Raw genomic sequence first — 11,211 nt, 5'->3', positions numbered from 1 at the left:
TTTTTTTTTTTTTGGTAAATGGCACGCTCTGCCAAGCGTTCTTGGAGTCCAGCATTCTTGTACTGCATCCAGCCTTGCCAGCCTCCAGCATGCAGAAGTCATGAGTCAGGGTTTGAACAACAAAGTGATACTGACTCAAAAATAATTAGACCGAGAAAAAAATATATATATATTAAAAAAAAATTAAACGCGGTTGCATCACTTGATTTTCACTCCCAGCCTCCATCCCTTTGGCACGCTCTGACATCACCTTTGCACTTCGCAATTACATCATTTTGATTCAAAATGAACTCGTGCATGCCCAAGCCCTGACTTGGGATATATCCCATCCCAGCCCACGGGCTCCATCCTGCTGCCCTCCTTCCATGAATAGTGGAAACAGGAGACAGAGGAACTTTCCTATGCCTTATCCAGCTTTGCCTGCTGCCACATTATCATAATATTATATTAACGTGCAAATTGTGATCGTTGGCAATAAAAAAATAGGAAAGAGAATGGAACCTGTGCACGAGCGGGAACTCAAATTTGGGGACCAAGAATGAGTCAGTACAGATTCTTATTGTTTTGCTTTCAAGGACATGGTAATTCCCAGAATGAGGGCCTTCAACAAAGCACCCAGAGCCTCCGGAGGAAGGATTTCCACCCCTGAGCTCTTCATTTAAAGTGTTTATGGGTTTGACCTTCTGACTTCTGTGTTCCTCCATGAAAAAGATCTGAAAAAGGCAGAAGTTACAGAACCTCTCACTTTTATACAGTTGGACAGTTTTCTGTCCAGTGAGAATCCCAAAGTTCTACAGGTCGGCGCTACTTTATAACCTACTGACTGCACAGATACACGTGAATATACTGCCAGTGTTATTAAAGAGACAAAAAAGTGCCCCAATATGTGCAGCAAAGCGATGCTCAGAGTGCCAGCTTCAGCCCTGCGAGCCACAGCCTAAATTAGCCCCAGGAAAATGAAAGCAAGGTAATTAAGAGCAGATTTGGCCCTTTTTGTATACGAAAGCATTCTGGAAACTAATGAAATCCCTGTCCAACGCAACGCTGTTATGCATCCAGAATGCCACGAATGTGCTGGCGAGTGTGAGGACGGGAAAGTCAGCAACCCAACAGCCCCAACACCCTGCAAGAAGCCTCTGGAGCAGGCACTGGATTTACGAGGTGTCAGGGAGAGGAGAGATCACAGAGGATCATCCCCTTCCTATGCAGGAACTGAACTACAGCCAACGGGAAACTGAGCGGGAGCTGTGGGAAACCTGGTTTTCTGCTCATGGGGCTGGTGGGAATAAACGCATGATGATACAGGGTTGGAACTTGGTTTCATGCCCTTAGAATCGCAGTATCATTAAGACTGGAAAAGACCTCCAAGAACTTCAAGAGGATCCCTAAATTTCTTCTCCCGGAGAGTGGTTGGGCAGCAGCACAGGCTGCCCAGGGGGTGGTGGGAGTTGTCCCTGGAGGTGTCCCAGAACCATGGAGATGTGACTCTGAGGGACGCAGTTATGGGAATGGTGAGATGTGTTGGGGTTGGGCTTGGTGATCTTGGAGGTCTTTCCCAACATGAACGACTGATTCTATGATTCCAAGGGTTTCTTGGAGTTGGAGCCACTCACACTCTTCTCGTCCATCCCAGGAAAGTGCTCCCCGCTTTTTCTCTCCAATAAATAAACCCAACCCCAACTGGGCTGAACTTGCCTGACTGCGGGTGTTGTCTCTAATTTATGACATCTTGAGATAGGCCCAAATCACAGCACGGAGGACCTCATCCATAACCACATCCCCACCACGCTCAAACAAAGTCCTCGCTTCAGCTCCTATCTCCAGACAGCAACAGAAAAAATAATAAAATTGCAGGAAATTAAAAATGCATAGTATTTGTCAACACCTCTATGCTACAGCTTTGACATTTTGTTTTTCTGCCCAGCAGAACCAGACAAAAGGCATTTTCTCCGCCTGCTCATTCTTGGTCAACCTCTTGAATTTCAGGCTTTCTTGGGAGGAAACTCAGTAAAAAATGACCTTTCTTGAAATGCTCATAAACCTCGTCTAACTTTTTCTTTTCCCCACTTGCCTTCATGCCTTCACGCTCTGCGTACTCATTGGAGTGTAGCGTTATCCTCCCTTTTTATTTTCCTCCCTCTTTCTGCCACTGGATCTGCCCGAGCAATCCTCGCGGAGCAGGATGAGTTTTCCATCGTTTCTGGTAGCAAATTCTTTATGTTTCATTTGTGGCTTTGAAGCAGCAGCTCAAGCTCCAGAAAGGGCGCAGATGGGCCAAGGAAATATGAAACATTGTCATATTTCTCATGTCGGAAGAATTTTTAAAAGGTTGCATAGTGGAAAAAACGAAATATGAAAACCTTGTGGAAGTGAGGAGGTTCCTCGAATCCTCTTGCCAGCCCCCCTGCTACCGCAAAAAAAAAAGGGCAAAAGCAGGGGAAAATGTCAGCAATTCCCCTAAAAGCACATCTCACCCAACAGAAGGAAAAGCATTTTAAGTTCTGCAAAGCAGAAAGCCATCCAAAGCGGTAAGAAGTTTTTTCTCGACATTTTTCCCATAGTTGTCCTATTCTAATAATCATTTTCACTCTCTTCTTCTGGCACAGCAGCCCAGAGCCGATGTGTTTATGTCACTAAAGCTGCCTATGTACTCTTCAAAACTATTTTAATGAAAACGAAGCAGTAATGGAAACATTTCTATTTCCCATTTGTTTTTCTAAAGCCCTTTTACTACGAAAACCCAAACCCTGGGCTCTGGCTGTGCTAACAGATGTCTCTCTTCAGTGTTGTTGGCCATCATTCCATGGGGCTCAGCTCTTGGTAACCCCTCCTTTGATGGCCCCAGAAGGCCATGGGGACACGTGGGCAACATCAGGACACTGGGTGATGCAAAATGGGGACAGCCCTTGGGGACACGGAGGTGTTGGAGAACTGTGGAGATGTGGCACTGAGGGACGTGGTGATGGGCATGGTGGGGTGGCTTGGGGTTGGGCCTGGGGATCGTAGAGGTCTTTTCCAACCTGAATGATTCTGTGATTCTACAATATGGGTGAAGTGGTGAGACAGGAGATGCTCTTTGCTCTGTCCATGGGGATAGGACGCATTGCTGTTCTGCAGCAGCTCCGGGTCCTGCAACACTGAGCACAAAGGCGTTACATCTGGGCACAGGGCACAGCATCTCCTTAGGAAATGAATACTTTATTTCTGCCCATCTCTCTACCTGCCCCAGTCTGCAGCAGTGATTTGGGCATAGGCTCCCCCAGCAGCTCTAATAGCATCCAGCAGCTGGCTGCCTCCTGCTTATCGGAGGGGAGGGATGCTGCCACGCCATGCACGAGCCAGAACACTCCCTTTCTCTCTCTTTTTTCAGCTGTTCTTTCACTTGAAGAATGAGGTGGTTTATGAGGATTTTCTTCACAGGGGAAAAAAATGCTTCAAAATATCAGACCGTGAAGGCAGAGAATAAGCTGATTTTTCAACACTTCAAAATTATGTCATAAAGGCCCAGAAAGAGGCTTTGGCTGATACATAAACACAGAATCCAATACAAGTTACAGAGTGATTAACTGAAAGCAGCGTTTCCAGAGGAATAATATCTACACAAACAGCCACATGCTCTGTTTGCTAAATGAAGAACAGCTCTTTGGGCTCTGCCAAGTGTCCTTTTTTCTTTCTTTTTTTAATATAATAATTAAAGAAAAAGATTCGAGAGCGATCATCCCTCTCATATTAAATGCAGAAATAATGCCCAACCTGTGGAAGTTTTGCATTATTGGGGTGCATCATTGCCTCCCTTTTCCTTTGCATTGGATGCCTGTGCCTGCAGGAGCTGGGTGGGCAGCAGGAAGATGTGTGGATGTGGGATGACAGCTGTGGTCCGACCATAACTGCTGCTGGGAGGAAGGGGAAGCTCCTCTTTATAAGCTCATTAATCATAAGTGTGGTCTCACTGGGAGAGTGCCAGGATGGGATATTTGCTACCTGCTCCTCCAGCTGCAGCCAGGGCTGTGACAGCATCTCCTGCTGCACTGCAGGTGGAGCTGGCCAAACCTGCAACCTGTGCACAAGGTAAGCGTTCCACCCCCCAGAGTGATGCTTCCCTCCCTCAAATGGATGCTTTCTTCCCAAATTTAAGCTCCCTGTCCCAAAGTGATGCTCCCCTCTTCCAAACTGATGCTTCCCTTCTCAAAGTGATGCTCCCCACTCCCAACATCACGCTTCCCCTTCTCTAAGTGATTGCTTCCCCATTTGAATGTGATGCTACCGCATCCCTAGATGATGCACTTCTCTCTCCTCCCAAAGTAGTGCTCCCCTCTCGGAAAACTGAGGATCTGAGCACCCTGGTGGAGCCATGTACCTGTTCATTGCAGGGGTGTGGGACCAGATGATGGCCTTTAAAGATCTCTTCTAACTCAAATCATTCTATGATTCTATGATTCTAAAGTGATGCTCCCCCCTGCATCCCTTCAGCCCACCCAAGGATGCCCACGTTGCTCACCATGGGCCACGAGCACAGTGCTGCTGGTGGTGACAGCAATGCTGAATCACAGCAGTTGGGCTCAAAAGGGAGAAAAAAAAAAAAAAAGAAAGAAATTCATAATCCTCCTAAAGTGGAGGAGCAGCCCCAGGATTGTGCAATTGCATAAAACTCAGAGCAAAAGCTGGGTCCCAGAGGCAAGTTTCCTATGGAAAGATGCACAGCGCAGCCCCCCCGGAGGCAGGGTGCCATAAGCAGAGCCCGGCGGCCGTGGAATGGCTTTAGCAGGGCACTGTGCTCTGTACAGCATGTGCCTTCAGCTCCCAGTTACCATGGCAAAGAGTGAATCTTTGAAGTAAATAGTCTGTGGGTGACGTCCCAGGTCGGGTTATAGGCTTGCATCATCTGATCCGCATTTTATTCCCATTCTCCCTGCTCCCTTTTTCCTCCGAGCACAGACAAGCACAAAACTCTCATGGCATGGAGTGTGTCTATGGCTGCACCAGCTGAGACTTCAGTTAAAAAGTTTTCCTGGCACAAAAGCAATGCAGAAATGGGAAAGCAAGGCAGGCACAGCAGATTAGAGGTTAGAAAATGTGCTTTTAGCTTCAGCAGCCTCAGAATTCATAACGTAAAGCCTCACTTGGGAGAATACTCAAGCACGTAGCTGGCATTAAGCGGATGCTTTAGGTTCGCCCTCATCCCTGAAAATGTAAAGGCACCACTGTGTCATTGCATAGACACAGGAGAATGCAGAGGGGCAGGGGCTGCCCAAGGCGAAATATCAGCACCTTGAGCTCATCTGCTGCCCATAATGAGGGTAGCAAACCCACCACGTGGGTACCCAAGCAAAAACAAATCCAAGGAAAGTCATTCGGTTTGCATCCCGCAAGTCAGTTTGCACAGTTCTTGCTCTCTTGCTTGCTTCCCTCCCTGGATGCAAAGCAGGAGATATGAGAGTAAGGAAGGGTTTGTGCACGAGGTGGAGGAATTGCAGACTGGGAACCACTCCTATGAAGTGTGCACAGAGGCAGTGGGGACTGTAGGAGGAAAAAGGCAGAAGCTTCCCTCAAGCGATGCTGAGAGGCACAAGGGCTCTGGGGGAAAGGAGCTGGCTGCCAGCAGTGCAGAGGTGTGGAAATAGAAAGCAATTAAGCCAAATGGCATCTGTGAAACAAGAGGCTTCTGGACACGGAGATGCTGTGTACAACAAATAAATAAAAGCAGAGCCTGATTGCAAGGACAGACGTTTGCAGGAGCTGCTTCTGCAGAGAGATCTGGAGCAGACAGCGAGCATATATGGGGATGGCATGGGAACATTGGCAGCCACGTGGGGACATCACTGTCATTGCTCCTTGCTGTTCCCTTGCAGACCCGTGCCCAGCACGGATCCCAGAGCCTGGAGAGGTGCTGTGGGGAATATCCCTTATGGGAGATGCAAATAGCAGCTGCTGCTCTGGTTCAATTGACTACCACCTTCAATCAGAGTAAAACAGGCAATTAATTCCTTCCTCTTTCCCTTCTGGCACAGATTTCTCCCCTCTTACATTAGCCACGTGGGAACTGGTCATTAGTGCATGCAGAAGGAAATCTTGCTTAGGCCAGAAGTTACCAGGTGCTCCCTGGTTTGCTACCCAGTTTTCTCCTGGAGCTCTGGGGCTGGGAAAAGCCCTTGGTCCCCTGGAAGCTGCCCTTGCAGGAGGGAGCAGCTGGTCCCAGTTCCCGTCACCACCCCAGAACACAGATGTGTGCACTTTGGGAAAAGGATTGGAGGTAAAGAAGTGGTCCCAAACCCTGATTAGGCAGAGAGGAGGGAGAGGTTCAGCATAAGAAGCACTTTTGAGATTAGAGCAAGTACTGTCGTTGGATTAGTCTGAAAATGGACAGATCTGTTCAAGCAGCAACATCTTTAAAGGAAAGATCTGCATAGGATAACAGCATGTAAAAACATAATGCACACAAGCGGATTCCTAGTAACTCCTTCAATTCAGTTAAGGGAATCTGGGGATTACTGGCCATTTTGGCAGAGAAATAATCCCTAGGATAATGGCAGGAAGGCTTTGATGGTAAAAGCCAAGGCAATGGGCTGGATAAAGAGCCCTGTGCAAGACAGACATGCCGATAAGCCGGGGTAGATGTTATCTTTTCAGCACCAGCCATGAGAAATCACTGCCTGGGCTCTTCACTTTCTAACAAACTTAATCGCTTCATGATGAACCGATGGCATTTCCAGTCCCATGTGCTTTTGATATTACTTAATAAACTTAATTAGAAAGCAGCCATCCCACTGGAAAAACAGCATTTTGGAGGGTTCTCGTTAGGAGCAGCCATGTTACATCACTGCATTTCTTTGCTGTTCCATATGTCCAAAAAGACACCCAGAGAACACATCCCTACCTACACAACAGAGGTGTTAAAGCCACATCCATCCTGTGCACGAGAGGGGGGAAAAAAAGGGAGAAAACACCTGAAAAAAAGCTGCTGGGATTAGGAACAGCCCTTCGTGCCAGGATCTCTCTGGATTGCTCCTCCAAGGTGCAATCCACCCTGCTCCCCCCAGGCTGCGTCCCCAAGGGCTGTATTCACACCATCCTTCGCACCACCATCTACTGCTCCTTCCTCTTCTCTGCAGCGCTCTGGAAGCTCTTAGACGTGGTTTATTTTTTTTAATTTATGGCCCATTATCCGATGGGATGCACTCATTAGTCACAACCGTGGTTTGCAGATTACAGCCTACGATAACGGCGCTGGCGCGCTCAGCCACGCATTACGGGTTTGTTCTCTTTCGGAGTTATTTGTTTCCACAGACAAAAAGCTGGACGGGCTCAAGCAGCTCCTCCCTGACTTGGAGGTGTTTCAGAGCCTATCTCCATGTCGAGGCTTTTTTACAATGTGTGAGAGCAGCACCCACACCCGCGGGGTTTGACAGCTCCCACCTCCGCCAGGTCCACCAGAAGAGTTCCGCGCTGCAAATGGAAGGAAACCACTGAGGGGATTGGTTTTCAGCCCTCAACTGCTTTTTAAGACCGAAGGTTTTCTTCTGCCTTTGCTTTCGGACAACAGATTTCCAAACTTTTCACCATACTCCATGAAAAACGAGACGAGCTTATGAGAAACGCAACGATTGCAGGAGCCTATGGGCTGCCTCTCAATCCTCTTTGGTCACTGAGGATATTTTAAGTCTACGTTTCATGACTGAAAACTTCATCTTGAAAGCAGATCTTATCTGTTTTTTCCATTGCCTGCTTCCACCGCCGATCCTCAGCTCCTCCAGAAGCTCAGCAGCCAGAAATGCAGGCAGCATGTAGGCAAACCGACTTTAAAATTGGAATTCCAGCACTGAAATAATGGAGCAACAGACCTGGTGGGATGCGAGGGGTGGATGTGGGGCTGAGCAAGAGTCGTCTGGAAAAGGATGGGAAGGTTATGAAATAGAAAGTCTCTCGATGGTCGTTTTTGGAAACCAGATACAAGAGTGAGAAGGGCTGGAGGAGAGCTCAGGTGCATCCAAACAGGATGGAGGAGGATTCGGGACTGCTTAGAGGGTTTGGACTTACTTACAAAGATCTTTAGAGAGTCATTAAGAAAAAGAGGCAGGAAAAGATATTTGGACATTTACTATTTTGTCTAGGTCTGTGAGGCAGCTGGGTTAGCTGAGATGAAACGCCTGGGTTTTTCTGGAACCTCAGCAGAGTCTGCATCTCTGCTGCTTTATCTGTCACATCTCCTTCAAGATCTGAATTACAAAACCCCACAATTTCATTGCTTGCATGGAACAAGCTTCAGCTGCTGAGGACTGCAGGGGCCAGCCCTGGGACGTGTGGGTTGGTGGTGCTGAGATGGTCAGGTTGTGCCCACGGGATGTGTCCAGGAGTTGAAGGAATGGTGCCATAATTAAAACAGAATAAGAGCAGCATGAAATGCTGAGCTCAGTGCAGTGGGACCCATCTGACAGGGAAGCTGCACCACACTTCTGCGACATCCATTACATGACATAACCTTTAAAGAAATGCATACCAAGGACATTACCAGCAGTAATCCCTCTGCTCAAGCAGGACTGCAAATGAGCAGTGAAGATGATTTACGTCCATCTGCAGTTCTCCATACAGCCTGGTGCATTCCTTCAGCAGCACGGGATGACACGCTGCACTAACACCAGTAGCAAACTGCCACTGCACTCATCAGCACGGATCAGATTAGGAGGAGAAAAAGCATCATGGCATTGCCCATAGAATCATAGATACCGCAGAATCATAGATATCATAGAATCATAGATACCATAGAATCATTAAGGCTGGAAAAGACCACTGAGATCACCCAGTCCAAACCAACACATCACACCATGCCAATAACCACCTCCACAGTGCCACATCTCCGTGGTTCTGTGTCATCCCCAGTGGTGACCTCAAAGCTCCCTGGGCATCCTGTGCCTATGTGTCAATGCTCTGTATGTGAAGAAATTTTTCCTGATACCCAACCTGCCTGGGCTTGCAAAATGAGAGCTGGCTCCAGGAAATGCTCAAGAGGCCACCACTCAAACCCAAGCAACACTTTGGTCACAGCACACAGACTCTCCATGATCACTGTGGGGCATTACAAGCAAATCTCGTAGTCCACTCCCATCTTTGGAGCCGAGTTTGCTGTGGAATGTGTTTGTAAACACAGCTCTGCTTTCCTGGAGCAACTCATGGCCCTGCTATGGCCAAGAGTTCCTATCACAGCAGAGCTGAGAGGAAGACGAGGCTAAAGATAAATGCTACTAACACAATTTGGGGTCATCGTAACACCTGACTACATCATAAGCAATGAAAGGCGGCCGTTCACTTCAATTTTTCTGGCCACAGCAGTGACTACAACATTGTTTTAATGTAACTTTGAGCATTTAACTGGGGAGTGCTGGCACGCTCGCACAAGGATACGACGGGGAGACAGGATGCACTAATATTTGCCAGTGAGGCAGAACAGAAGACGAGATAAAGAACAGGATTATGCACGGCGCACTACATATTCACACAATAAAGAGCATTATTTCATTGCTCTTGGGACCGTCGTGCAAACTAATTAAAATGGTATTTCAGCATATTGAATTAATGACTCCGCTGAGGGCAAGAAAGATCTTATCAGCGGGCGTTTTGAAACCACGTTTGCTTTCAAAAATGTACCCGATTGGTAATAATCTCAGCAGCGAAGTGGCAGAGTCAAGTAGGAGCACCCGCTTCGTCGAGGCTGCTCTGCAGCCCTGCAGATGCCACCAGCTCGTGCTGCCCTGCTTTGCGTGCAAGTTGCTCGCCTCGTTGTGCTCTCACCTTGCCTCCAGCTTAGGGAAAGGACTGCTGGCTGGAAAGAAAGATGCAGAGTTGGGGGTGTTGTGCCCAGCTTGCTTTTCCTGAAGGCGACATCGTGCTGTCCATGCATATCTCCTGACTCAGGATCAGGGCTCTGCTTTGGGACCCCATGGACCACCTCCATTTCCTATGCTGGAGATGCTTCACGTAACGACTGATATCACTTCCCACATCACCTGCTACCACCAGACCTCATGGCAGATAACCCTCCTTACAACCAAGCCCCAGCTCAGAACAGTGGGGTTTTGCCCCACATCTCCCCCGGATGTACATCAGAGGTTTGGCGACACACTGGAACAGGTTGCCCAAGGAGGCTGTGGATGCCCCATCCCTGCAGGCATTCAAGGCCAGGCTGGATGTGGCTCTGGGCAGCCTGGGCTGCTGGTTGGTAACCTGCACATAGCAGGGGGTTGGAACTACATGATCACTGTGGTCCTTTTCAACCCAGGCCATTCCATGATATTATGATTCTATGATACATGACATATCTCATGCCAAAGAGCAGATTTGTGTGTCTGAAGAATACAAATGCACTATAAAATACTTTGCCCTCCCTCCCCATCCCTCTGGGTCAGACGTTGCGTGGTGCAGCCCAACATGTGCTTCATCATCAGTGTGGTCCTCAGCTCAGACGTACTGCTGCCCCATAAAGTCTTTCCCATGGTCCTGAAGTGAGTCTCAGAGCAAGAATCAGTGCAAAAACCAACAAAGGTCTGGAGAGCGTGAACAGATGCCAAGAAGAGAGATGGGAAAAGCTTGCACTTCCAAGTGCCAGAGAAGACAACGAGACATAACAAACGCCTTCATTTGGGAGAGGGCTTTCTTTAGGGAAGAGGGGAGAAGTCTGGAGAGGGCGTGGGGGAAATGTAGTCCCTCTCACACCCCCTCTGACAGCTGAAGAATCAAATCAAAGCCAACAATCGTTCCTATCCAACCATAGCATTTTGGTGCCAGAGAACTCCCTGTCTAGATAACCTTCCTGCAAAGGGAAGCATCCTGCTCCAAACTTTCCCTGTGCAACACAAACCCCAGCACCCTTCATTCTGCATGCACTTGGCTGTGCTGCCAGGTCCCTGTGCCCATGCAGATACACTCCGGTGCCCGCACACCACACGTAGGTGCCTTCGCAAACTGTCTCAACCACATGGATGCTGCAGGTGTGCGTGGTGCACAACACTGCAATTTGGGCATGGCAAGGGAGGTTCAGAGATGCCACACACGTCTGATAAGGGCTGGCTCATGAGGGCAGGTGGACTTTGATGTAAGAACCTCATACGTAGAATTAGAGCTCCCACCACGAACATGCAGGTGTATTTTGACATCATTTTAGTGCAGTCAAAGAATCAGAATTGTTCAGGTTGGAAAAGACCTCAAGGATCACCAAGCCCA

The sequence above is a fragment of the Meleagris gallopavo genome, chromosome 13 (assembly GCF_000146605.3).
Source record: "Meleagris gallopavo isolate NT-WF06-2002-E0010 breed Aviagen turkey brand Nicholas breeding stock chromosome 13, Turkey_5.1, whole genome shotgun sequence".
NCBI classification, from domain to species: Eukaryota; Metazoa; Chordata; class Aves; order Galliformes; family Phasianidae; genus Meleagris; species Meleagris gallopavo.
Note: the sequence above shows the minus strand (reverse complement) of the source record.